Raw genomic sequence first — 11046 nt, 5'->3', positions numbered from 1 at the left:
ACAATATAAAGCAATTTCGTCATATGTAAATGTTTCAGGATGGTCAGCTATCCATGAAATGAGGTTTCTTTTTTCAGGCAACATGGCACACAACATGTAAACACGTTCAACTGTGTGTAAATGGAAAGCTAAACTGAAACCACGGACATGCGACTGAAAGCTTGATTAGTTTAATTCAACTGTTACCGACGCGTACGGTATGACAGTGGAGGGGATTAACCTGGATTAGCCAGTGCAGGAGCATTGACTGTCTGCCTGTTCCTGTTCCTCTTCTGTAATGATTTCACTATGCAGTGGCCTCTCGGTTAGTGATTGCATGCAGTTCTAGGTTGCGGTCAATCTGTAAGACATCAAAACTAGATCGAGCTAGAGACTGCCCATCTAAATTTTTAAAATATTGTAAACATAGGTGAAAATATGCATCGTCACTAGTTTTTAGTCAAAATAAGCAGTAACCAGTGAGAAGGAGCCAAATATGCCAATGCATAAGCAACATCCAAATGCATATAAACCAGTCTCTAATTACTACTGTTAACAGTAAGGAGAGAAAGGGGAGAGGATGGCTGAATGCTCAATAAGTATATGAAAACATTTTATTTTAATATCACAGGCAATATCAACATATAATTTTTCAAATGAATTATTGTCCATCTGATGCCGGAGGACCTCGTCGAAAGGAAGATTTCTTCTGTGTTGCAGTATCAGTTATGCTTGCATGCAAACTTCCAATACTAAAAGGGAGAAAAGTGAATGAATATCAAAGGCAACAGAGTAGCAAAGCAAAGTTGCAACACATACCATAAAAATAAATTTTTAAACTTTGAACATCAGCAAATAATAAAAATTTAAAAAAATAAAAAGAAAAAAATGCGGGTCAGTCAACTGGTCAAATATGTGGTAGGCATACATTTATTTGCTGACTATTCATACATTAAAATAACAACAACCACCTCCCTCTTCACAATCAAAAATATGAAATTTACATACCTGTTTACATTTATTTCAGCAGTTAAACTGCTGGAAGCCGACACATCATCAAGCGTCAGCTGAAACAATTTATTACATTTACTGTATAGCACATTTAACCCCCCCCCCCCCCCACACACACACACACACACACACACACACACACACACACACACAGTGTCGGACCACTGCAGGACATGCAGGAAAAGTGTCAATAAGGTTCTGGAAGGTGCCAACAGGGATGTGGAGCCATGCCAGCTCCAGTGCTGTGGCCAGCTAGGCTAGGTTTCACGGTCGAGGATCCATGGCACAAACAGCCTGATCGAGGTTGTCCCAGAGATTCTTGATCGGGTTTAAATCTGGGGAGTTTGGTGGCCAGGAGAGCACAGTCAACTCATCCTGGCGCTCTTCGAACTACACATGTGTAAAGTGAGCTGTGCGACATGCTCCTTGTCCTGCTGGTACATGTGAACGTGCCTAGGAAAAACAAATTGCAAGTAAGGGCGAACATGGTCCCCAAGAATAGATGCCTACTTTCATTGCTGCACTCTCTCTTCCACAATGATAAGATCATCATGGGAATGCCATGAAAACATTCCCCAGACCATAATGTTCCCTCCTCCCACGGACAACAGAATAAGGAGGTAAACCATTCTGGCTCCTGGTGAGCAAGAAGTTCTTCGACACCTCTGTATGCCTTGATGTCGCTTTGAGAACTGTTGTGGCTGTGCGTGTAAAGAAAATAACTTGTTTTGTGTCAATCGTGAGCAAGGGTCACTGAAATTGGGCTGTGGCACAATGCATTAATATTGCTCAAAAGATAACAAACATTATTTATCACGCATTTCCCAAAGATGAGCAACAGTTCGACACAAACATGCAGCCAAAGTGAATGTGGTAACTGTACATGCACGTTCAATTCAATTTTGGCCTGAAGATTATGAATGAGATTCAAGAAACAAACTTCTACGGTTACTTTCCAGAAGGAAGGTACTACCCAAAGCAATCCCCAGCACAAACTGACATGGAGAATAAACTACACAAAGCCAGGATGTAAGCAAAGAGGTAAGAAGCAAGAGCATAAATAACACTCCAATTAATTATAGCTAAAATATTATCTTAAAATAAATTTTTAAACATAAAAAAGTGACCTAATGACAACACACCACATTACTGAAGCACACTTAAATCTAAGACGACGTGCAAAGCAGAATGAATTCGTTATTGGTGTCTTTGATTTCTCGAGCTCTAAGAGTTCCAAAAGACGAATGCTCACCTCTGCAACGGGGATGTGGAATGAATGTCACAATTCAGGAGAATACTCTAAAGAGACTCCTAGACATTTGTTCCCGAGTGCAAGGTGGTGATAGAGACAGTTTGTTGCCTTTCGAAAAATGTTTCATTACGTCAATAAGATCTCTCTTTGGACTTTTTGAAAGTCTAAAAAGTATGAAAGTCAGCTACATATTAACTTCCAGACTAAATGAAGATCGCTTGGAAAAATTTTCTCCTAGGGTATGAGGATTAGAAATATTTTGTATTTGAAGAGAGAAATGAGGTGTGTCTCCTTAAATTTCCAGGTAATGCAAGTGATACTTCCTTCTCTGGAAACACACCAATTACTGAAGAATTAAATGCAGAGTCTTTTTCAGTGTAATGTCGACCCAGATTCTGTATCCCTAAGTTTTATTACAAATTAACTCTGTATAAATGTTGTCGAGGGATCACCAACACGAGAAATCCCAGAAGCTGTGAATGTCTAAGAAAATTTATTAACATGCTAGCTGAGTATTTGGAATTGCCATGGTACGTATTTATTCCAATCTTCTATTAGTCCACCTCCTTCCCCCTGTCTCTGTCTAACCACCTCCTCCCACTCCTCCTTCTGTCCATATCCTCCCCCCCCCCCCCCACCCTGTCAATATGCTGCTTCCTCCTCCGTCTATCTGCTCATTCCCTCTCCTCCTCCACCTCTCTCTGTTCATCTCATCTTATCCTTTTTCCTTTCTCTGTCCATTTCCTCGTCCCCCTCTATCTATGAGTCTCCTCCCCCCCCCCCCCCTCTATGTTCATCTCCTGCCATTTCCTTTCTGTGTCAATCTCCTCCTCTCCCCTCTCTGCCCCCTAGCTCTGTCCGTCTCCTCCTATCTGTGCCTCTCTCCTCCTCCCCCCTCAGTATCTGCCCTCCTCCTCCTTTCTCTCCCCACATTATCACAGTCATCCAAACAAGAGACTGGCAGTTCTTACCCCATCAGTATTTCTTTCCAAATTGTAACCAGTGTGTTTACCAAATCAGAAATTTTTCCAGGGGTTTACGATGAGTTGTTTACAGACGGCTTTGCTCGTATATCTACATGTCAAATTTATTTCACACATATTTAACATATTTCATGCATATTTGTACATATATTTCGACTATATGTCTAGCGAATTTCAACCTGCAGTTTCATTTTCAGGCATCTTAATGTTTATATCGTATCTGCTGAGCTACGTGCTGTATAATGACATAATTTTGCAGGTACATAAAGTGGCATATGTGATACAGTGTGCAAAACGTGTTGTGAATAGAGTTAGTAGTAATGAAGTAATAAATTAAAAAATCATGCATGGTGTGGCCGTTTCTCAAGCATCTCTCTGTGTGTAATGTCATATCTCCTGTACTGTATGTCATGTAATGATACAGACTTTTAGGTACATTCAGTGGCACATGTGATTACTGTTTCCGAAATGTGTTGCAAATTGAGTTAGCAGCAAAGAAGTAATAAATTTAACCATCATGCTTGATGCAGTAGTTTTTCACGCATTCACTGTTTATGACCTCATACCTCCCGAACTAAATGTCGTACAGATCTCTTATGTCCATGATTTTGGTGTTCATGTTTAATTACAAAATAGATTACATGTATGTATGTATGGTCCCAAACTGGTGGTTCGAGAGGTTTGCAAGAAATAAGCTCTTGTCTAATAGAACACCTGACTCTCCATGGCAGTAATGGCAAACATATTTTCACATACTCTCGCTCATGCAGCAATCAAAACTGCAACACAAATGTTTTTCTCCGTCTTATAAAATACCTGCAAAATACGAGAGGTAACACAAACTATTGTCTTAAAAGTTCCTTCCGCCAGGACACAGTTACCTTCCAAATGATACAGATTTTTCTTTTATTAAAAAGAGACTAAAAACTAGTAATCACATCTTTTGTCTAAGAGATCAGTATGATGATGTTCTTAGCTGCAAGGAATGTAACACTGATTACCTAACAGAAATGAACCACGAAAACTTCCATTCAACAGCAAACTTAGAAAAATGTATCACCCATAGGAAAAGAAATGTTGAAGGTGAAACAATTAACTAGCTGACAAAGAGATGGATCAATACTGATAAGGCTGAACCATTTGCTATCCAATATAAAACTACTTTCTCGCCAGAAATGCCATTTGGAAAAATTAATATCCCCACAAAAAATGGAAACTGACCTTTAGAAAGTCTAGCTGATGTTCCACATGGTCTTCTTTATAGTACATGAAGACTGATCTCCATGGTGTGCGAGAGGGGGGGGGGGGGGGGAGACCGCATTTTCTACTTGTACATTAAGTACTATTTAATTACTTACATTAATACTTGTGATTTTTTCATGTAAAATGGTCCTGCTTGTGTTTATTTGTTTCATAAAATTGCCTGTATTCAAACCACACAATATTTTGTCAACACCTTTCAGTCGGCAATGTGACTCACTCCATACAAAGCAGTTTTTCTTATGGGAGAGACAGCCATTGAATTTTTTTATATATTTATAAAGTGCTGAAAACGTAACCTTAACATCAGTTTATTCTAAATATGCTGAAAAATTTTAGAGCTTTTTTTAAAATAACTCAATAACTAATTGTTTGTACTGAACATTTTCATTTGATGTAGTCAGTCAGCTTGGCTTCTGAATGCCCCATACATGCATACATATATACGCACACCCACTTTTATAATTTGTATGGATGAGGTAAAACTGTGTGGTTGTGCAGCAATTCTGGATGTTCTTCCAGATGCAGTGAAATACATTGCAAGTTATACTGCATTTAAGTACCAAAACAATGATAAATTGTTAGGTATTCCAGTAGCAAAAAGTGAATTAGAAGAGTCTATTGCAGACTGGATATCAATTACATCTCACGATGATCATTACTCTCCAATACGAGCACGGAAAAACAACATGTTGCAGTTTGAAGGAGAATTTGTTGATTTTAATGGAAACGGAGTGCGCAAACAAAAAAATGTTGTAAAGTGTCTGTGCTCTATTTTGAAACAGTTTCCACACAGTTATTGCTCTTTATGTAGGAAAAAGAACATTCATTTAAGGATTAGGTCTCTGAATCAATAAGCAAAATTGGAAACTATAAAGAGATATGCACAAGGAGGAAGCTGCTATGGATTTCACCTTCATCTGATAAACGGCAACAGAAATGTGGAACAGTCTACACTACCATCTGTTTCTACACCAAACAAGTGAGTTATGTTTCATCTTAATTATCATTTCCTAATGTGTAATACATCTGTCATGCCACTTTATTTAATTTGTTCAACTATGTATTGAACCAAATTGAAAGTAAAATGAATGAATAACACCCCAAAGCAAGTGTGGTGCAGTACATCTACTGAATAATCAAACTGCTGTGCTATGCTATGCTGTGCTGCCTCACTGTGATGTCAGCGGGCTCCAGCCAATAGATCGCATTTCTGCTGGAATGTCCCACACCCCCATTCCCACCTCCAGCCTGATACCCCTTGCTTTCAGATGTTTCATGCCATACACACCAACGGTCACCTGACCAATTAATCTGGAAAGGCCATTTATCGTCACTCAGTGAATGTCCAATTGTGGTATTGGCATGCAAATTCCAGCCTTCACCACTGAGCTGACTGTGCCAGAACTGCTGTAGCAGCGGCTTAAGACTATGTCATACACACAGGATGCAGGCATTCAAATTTTCTCTTAGCTTCAGTGTAGGTCAGTCTGTCTAGCGTCTTGTACTCCACGATTTTCCTTTCGTTCTGGAGAATCCTGCAGTCAGGCGAGCAAGGCGAATGGTGCTCTCCACAGCTGACCCAGATGGGAGGCAGGGCACATGGAGTATTGGGAAGTGATGGGCGTCAGTAATCTCGGCATGTGACGCTAGAAGTACAGCGGGAAAACATATGGCCGAACTTCCAGCACAGGGTAGGGATATAGGGCTTTACATCACACCGGTAGACCATCACCTTGACCTTCTCGGGCAATGCATCACCCTCAAAGGCCAAGATGAAGGCACCGGTGGCAACCTGATTATCCTTCGGACTCCAGTCGACACGCCACACGAAATGTACACCTCACCGCTCTAAATTGGTGCGCAGCTCATCATCGGACTGCAAAAGAAGGTCTCTGTGAAATATGATACCCTGGACCATGTAAGTGATGGTTACAGAAATATCCCCCAGCTTGTCACAAGCAAGTAACTCCCATGACTGGGCAGAAGATGCTGTTTTGATCAAGACTGACCCAGATCTCATTTTGGACAAGCCCTCCACCTTCCCAAACTTGTCCTCTAAATGCTCAACAAAAAACTGAGGCTTCATTGTCATGAAAGATTCCCCATCAGCTCTCGAACATCTAAGGTACTGGCGCGAATAAGACCCGCTGCCATCCTTAGCATGACGTTCTTCCCATGGTGTGGCCAGGGAGGGGAATAATTTGGGGTCATACTTCTGTGCGTTGAATTGAGCTCATGATCGCTTAGAGACTGCTGGTGTTTCACCACCAGTAAGAGATGATGGACTACGCTTCATCATGTGCCATCCGCCCTGATGCCACCCACTCTGACCAGGGGCGCTTCCCACAGGCGCAACCCAGCCGTAGCAAAGGCCACCTGGCAGGATGGCCATTGCCGTGAGTCCCGATACCCCAGAGGATGGGCATCTACCCCTTGGCATACATAGGGAGATAATGGCGCAGGCATCAGCAGAGCGATCCCTGTGTGGTCGGGGGGCTACAACCAACAGGGTATGTGGCAGCCCCACCACAACGGACTGGCTACCGAGCTGGATATCAGGTGCAAAGAAGTCCATGGTCATCGTCGACGTAGAAATTGACACTGCGTAGTGCATGGTCGAAAATGAACCCAGGAAGGTGTGCTTGCCCAAGAGATGGAGAATGGGCAGGACTGCAATGCAGCAACAAGAAAGTAGGCTAAAGTTCTCAATGCACGATGGACACGATCCACCTTATAAGGCACCCTTCCCCAGTTGGCTCGCTCTTCGGGAAAATCCGAAGAATGGAGATCAAACCCTACAGAGGACCATCACATAAAGGCCGAAACGTGTGAAACTCCTTTCAGTCACTTCGTACGACAGGCAGGAATACCTCGGGCCTATTCTAAACCCCAGACCCACAGAGGGATTTCACAACCTTTAACTGAGGAGGAAGCACGTACTGAATTATCTGCTCAAAAACTTGAGAAGCCCTCCCATGCTCAATATTTATTTTGCAATAATACTGACCCTCTATGAGCAGTATTGACAGTCTGTACAATATATTGAAGGAGGCTAGAGAGCTTTAAACAATTCTGACACACATTCACTATATGGCAATGTATATTGTACCATGTAAGGGCAGTGATGTGCAATAAACAGCAGTTCCTACTGAGATCAAGAGAAATTCAATTCACACTGAATGAATTTCTGCAGAGAAATGAAAAAATTAGATGACAAAAGATCAGGGCGTGTGCTGGAGTATGTATATTAAAGCATCATGCAGTACTTTGTAAACAGGCACAAACTTCATTTCTCAGATGCCATATACCTCATTGTCCAAAATGGCTGAGGGAACTGAAGCCCATGTGTCATGATAGTCAGCAGAAAAGTTTATTTTACTTATAGCAGTTTTCAGAATTGGCAAATAGGATCAGGGCAGCTGTCCTGTCAGCATAAATGTTTTCCTTCCTTGCACTCCACAGACATCAGATCACATAAGCTTTCAATTAGTAATCAGTAAATAATTGTTTTATTTTATTTTATTTTATTTTTCTTGCAACAGTTGTTACAGTAGAGGACACACAGAAAACACAGCATGTGTACACAATAATTTACAATTTCCTTGTTTAATTTTTAATTAGTTTTTGTTGTTTATGAAGCTACGACACAGTGAATGAGCCAGTGGCCCATTGAAACATGTACTGGAAGATTTTCAGGCTAATTTCATCTATTCTGCATAATTTCTGCTAGTGTTTTGCAAGGCAAGCAACAATACACATGGGTTCCACATTTTTGCGCACCAACATGTTCACTACAAAGGCATGAATATTGCGCAATTGTATTGTGCTGTTCTTGGCCTTGCACTTTCCTGGAATATATTGGCACAATATTACTGCACATACATATTAAGTGTGTGAGGGCCCCATCACAAAAGGTGTTCAATAATGTTGAAATATGGTGCCTGTTGAACTTAGCAGAGTAACAAATTATTCACATATTGATTAAACCATTCTTTAAGAATGCCACTCTTTGAATTGGGACACAATCATCTTGGAATCAAGTGTCCTCCTCATAGAACTAAGGTGGTTGAAATTCATGGGTGATCTCTGCTAGTACCCACAGTTTCATATTTTAAAACAGAGGGTTTTTCATTACTTCGACTATGATTTGTGTGTGTGTGTGTTTGACTGGAGGGGAGGGTGGGGGGGGGGGGGGGGGAGGGGTTCGGCACTGCCTATAGGTGTACCAAGGAATATTCTCATGCAAGTTATCACTTTTATAAATTAAAATTAAATTGTCTGCTAAATTTTTACAAAAAAAATCTACTAAAATTATTAGACGGAATGTGTACAAACTTTTACTTACATTTCCCAAAACTACAGCTCCCTGTTCTTTGTCTGTATCCTCATCATCATCATCATCATCATCATCATCATCATCATCAGCTTCAAGAACCTGAACTACTATACTCTCTCCTGAGAGTGTCAATGGAAGTCTCTTTGTGACCTTGACCGGAACAGGTGTCTGTGCTGGTATAACCAACACTTTATCATCGTTTGCCTGAAATGCACAGACCACATGAAACTGCCAAATGACAAAGTATTCAACATTTTTAATATTTATTTCAGTAAAGAAATAAGAACCACAGCAAAGTGAATTAGTAGATAAAAATGAAACACACAAAAGAAGTTAGGAAGAAAACTGACAGAAAAATATCACAAAAGTTTTAAAAAATTTGATTTCTTGTTGGTTTTATATAGTTTTATGTTATCTCACATGAAAGTGGATGAAGGTTATGTCACAATGAATTGAACTTGAAAATAGCAATACAGGAAATGTGGTGCATTCAAGGTATTATCACACTTTTTGTTCAATTGATTTAAATATTATTATTTTGGTCTACTTATAAATCAGTTATTAATTAGGATTCTCTCTCTATTACTTTTTGAAGCATTTTCTGGCAAAATTGTCTGTTCTTGTAATAGGGCACGTAACTGTTACTCCAGCAACCAATAGAAGATCTCACAGCATCCTTATCACATTATACCTAATTATTCCATTTGTTTTGATTACAATCATGCTGTCTCTCCAACACAGCCATTATCACTAAATCTATTAAGCACAAATGTATTAACAAAAGGCATCATACACCTCTCTGTCATATACATGAGAAGAAATTAGGACATTATCATTTTTATCCATTATTCCTTGGTCATAAACCTATATAACTGCTCATAGTTTAGAAATTTTATAGATTAATACCTGATGTTTGTACTACTGCACACTGTTCTTTATCTCAGAAAAAAAAAACCTGATAAGACATCAGCCCTAGGTGACCACACAATGCCAACCCTTCACTGTTTCACCTACTGCCTAAAACATCATTGAATGAAACTACTGGAAGAATATGCAAACTCAGTCATTAGTGTCAGCATTCAAAACAGGAACCAACAATTTTCCTGCAAGATGACCGGCAGCTGTTTCCAGAAAAACCAGTTTTTCTGTCAATGACACCCAGTCATAGAACATTAAAAAATACATCCACAACTTTCCCCTGTCTGCATGGATGCTGCATTTCATTTTAAACAATGCTATGGTGCCAACTTAGTTTGGAATTGTAGTGGATCACTGCTGCTGTCTGTGAGAAATATTGTCACATCACAACAAAAACACGACACTTAGAACTCAAAGCATGTTTATTATCGACACCAAAGTACCCAGACCAGAACTGACCTCCTGCATAGAGACTACAGCTATTTATACAGACATTTAATACTCCAGATTATTAAAACATTACAAACATAAGATATTTCTAGAACCTCCCAGAAATGATAAACACTAAATAACAAATAATTGCTGGTGGTCGGATCTGAACTCGTGAGCAACAGCACACCCGCTGACGATGCTAACCACTACACTACACCACTACACTTCACGTGCCACAGCTCGCTTCATCATTAGTTCTCGCTGGAGCAGACTACAGCACCCTAGATCTAGATCTCGTCAACGGTCCTCCGTATGGCAGTGCTGGTGGATTCTCACGTTGTGGTCACGTCATTATATCCCCTTCACTAGTACGAGCATCGAAAGTAGCCCCTCCCTTCAAAGCTCCAGGATCCTCGAGTCGGTCTTCAGTTTTCTCGAACCTCCCACTGTCAGTGTGTGTCTCTGGAGTGTACCAGGGCTTCACACAGAGGACTCGTGCTTTCGTCTTCGTGACAAAGGGTTACAGTCCTCAATGTCATACGTTATTATGCGACACACGATTAAGGATACGACGAGACCCAAACTAGGACTACAGTAACATTTTCAATAGTCTCACTATCCGCACAGGTATAAAACTCCGTACCGACTCCCCTCGGCTGTACTTCACCGGTCGGTGCTCGGCGTTAAGAGTGCATTCGGTATTTAATCTGGGCATACAGGGTTTATATTCGAGCCAGCTGCTTTGCTCCTTCGGTCTTTGTAATGCGTTTCATTTAGTCATCCCGAGTATCGTCCAGCCGAAACAGGAATAGGGTATCCATAGTCATTTTGGCCTCGCAACCACAGAACAGAAAGAAAAGTGAGAAGCTTTC

At 40.6% G+C, this 11046-nt stretch overlaps 1 pseudogene; it reads right to left on the bottom strand.

Moving 5' to 3' along the window:
• Positions 1-579: 579 nt before the first annotated feature.
• Positions 580-11046, bottom strand: part of LOC126471245 (heat shock 70 kDa protein 14-like) — a 196715-nt pseudogene continuing 186248 nt past the window's right edge.

The sequence above is a fragment of the Schistocerca serialis genome, chromosome 3 (assembly GCF_023864345.2).
Source record: "Schistocerca serialis cubense isolate TAMUIC-IGC-003099 chromosome 3, iqSchSeri2.2, whole genome shotgun sequence".
NCBI classification, from domain to species: Eukaryota; Metazoa; Arthropoda; class Insecta; order Orthoptera; family Acrididae; genus Schistocerca; species Schistocerca serialis.
The sequence above is the reverse complement of the archived record's forward strand: the minus strand, read 5'-3'. Positions and strand labels throughout refer to the sequence as shown.